Source organism: Solanum lycopersicum, chromosome 1, assembly GCF_036512215.1.
Source record: "Solanum lycopersicum chromosome 1, SLM_r2.1".
Lineage (NCBI taxonomy): Eukaryota > Viridiplantae > Streptophyta > Magnoliopsida > Solanales > Solanaceae > Solanum > Solanum lycopersicum.
In genome coordinates this window covers 46,879,076-46,881,727 of record NC_090800.1, presented here as the reverse complement: position 1 = coordinate 46,881,727, position 2,652 = coordinate 46,879,076, and positions in this window count along the sequence as shown.

Sequence of the window (2,652 nt, the reverse complement as noted above, 5' to 3'; positions counted from 1 at the left end):
CGACTGAAGGTTTGAATAAGGGATTGCCAATGCGGGAGCTCTTTCTGTGATGATCAAGTTCCTCCTCTTGAGGAAGGTGAGGATGATGACCAAGTCCCGGTCAATCCTCCACCTTTGACGGATAGTGACATAAAGGTCGGTCTCTTCCAAATGACCCAAGCCATGACTACTTAAGAACAAGCCGCCACCTCTCAAGCCCAAGCTATGACGGCCCAAGAAAATTGGCAGGTTGTGCCCCGTCCTCATCAACAAGTCACTACTATGGCTTCCCGTCTAAGGGATTTCATTCGGATGAATCCTCCTACTTTCAACGAGTCTAACATTAAAGAATACCCCCAAGACATCATTAATGAAGTCTCTAAAATACTTTTAGCTATGGAATTGACCACAAGTGAGAAGGCAGAGTTGGCCACCTATCAACTCAAGGATGTGGCTCAAGCATGGTATGTGCAATGGAGGGATAATTCGACCTTGAGAGGTGGTCCTTTGACTTGGGAGATCTTCAAGAAGACTTTTCTTGATCAGTTCTTTCTTAGGGAAATAAGGGAGGCCAAAGTGGCGGAGTTCATCAACTTTCGCCAAGGAGGTAAGAGTGTTTATGAATACTATTTGAAATTCACTAAATTGTCACAATATGCTCCTTCTTTTGTTTCCGATCCTAGAGATGAAATGAGCCTCTTTGTGACGGGGGTGCCAGATTATTTGCAAGAGGAGTGTCATTCGGCTATATTACACGACAACATGAAAATTTCTCATCTTATGGTGCATCCCAAGCATGTGGAAGAGGGAAGGGCTAAGTTGAAGAGTAATGATTCTTAAAGGTCAAGATCTTTTGATGGAGGTTCTTCAAAGAATAGGCTTGAGATACAAGACAAGCCTAAATTTAGGAAGTGGGTTTCAAGTCAAGTACCATCCAAGTTCCCAAAGGCTAGTGGTGATAGGGTGTATAACCTAAGTTCAAGAAGGGAAAAGGTACTAAGTCCCCAACCGAGAAGCAAATTTGTGGAAAGTGTGGCAAGAAGCACTATGTTGATTATCTTAAGGGGACGGATAATTGTTTTGGTTGTGGCAAGAGTGAGCACATGGTTAGAGATTGCCCTAATGTGAGGAGTCAAGACAAGGGTAGTGGTCAAGCTCAACCAAGTGGTTTTAATGAGGCTCCAAAGAAGAAGCGCTTCTATACTTTTCGCTCTAGGGGTGAGCAAGAGACTTCTCCCGACGTGGTGACTGGTATGTTAAAAGTGTTATCTATTGAAGTATATTTACTACTTGATCCCGATGCTACTTTATCCTTTGTTACTCCTCTAGTATCCAAAAAGTTTGATATTTTACCCGATATTTTGAATGAACCTTTTATCGTGTCTATTCCAATGAGTGAGTCAGTTGTTGCAAAAAGGGTGCATAAAAATTGTACTATAATTTTGCCCAATGGAGTTTCTTATCTTGAACTAGTACAACTCGATATGATGGATTTCAATGATACATTGGGTATGGATTGGTTGCATGCTTTTTTTGCTTCTATTGATTATTCGGACAAGGGTTGTGAAGTTTAACTTTCCAAATGAACCCGTTGTAAAATGGAAGGGGGAAAACTCTATTCTTAAAGGTCGTGTCATATCTTGTCCTAAAGCATACAAAATGATCTTTAAAGGTTGTCTATACCATATTGTAAGAGTCCAAGATCTAGACTTCAAAATTCCTCCCATTGAGTCGGTCCGCGTAGTGAGTGAATTTCCAGAGGTTTTTCCTAATGACCTTCCCATTATTCCTCTCGACAGGAAATTCATTTCTGTATCGATTTGCTACCAGATATAAACCCATTTCAATTCCTCCTTATCGGATGCTCAAGCCAAATTGAAGAAGTTGAAGGCTCAACTCAAAAATTTACTAGACAAAGGCTTCATAAGACCTAGTATTTCTCCATGGGGTGCTCCGGTTATGTTTGTGAAGAAGAAAGATGGGTAATTAAGTTGTATTGACTATCACCAACCCAATAAAGTCACAATTAAGAACAAGTATCCTCTCCCTCGAATTGATGACTTATTTGACCAACTCCAAAGGGGAAGCTACTTTTCAAAAATTGACTTAAGGTCGGGATATCGCCAACTAAGGGTGAGAGGTGAGGATATACCAAAAAGGCATTCCGAACTAGATATGTTCATTGTGAGTTATTAGCAACGTCTTTTGGTCTCACTAATGCTCTGACGACGTTCATGGACCCAATGAATAGAGTGTTTTTAAATTTCATAGATGCATTTGTCATTGTCTTCATTGACGACATCTTGGTATATTTGAAGACTGGAGTGATCATATGGGTCATTTGAGGGTGGTATTGCAAACCCTTAAAGAACATCAATTGTTTTCCCAATATAGAAAGTGTGAGTTGTGGTTGAGGTCGGGACATTTCTTTGTCATATCATCTCTAGTGAAGGAGTTGAGGTTTATCCAAGGAACACGGAGGCAGTGAAAAATTGTCCTAGACCTTTGACTCCAATGGATATTAGGAGTTTTTTGGGATTAGCAGGTTATTATTGGAGGTTCGTGGATGGTTTTGCATCCATTGCATCTCCCTTAACTACTTTGACCCAAAAGTGTAAGAAATTTGAGTGGTCGAAGGCATGTGAGAGAAGTTTTCAAGTGTTGAAAGATAGG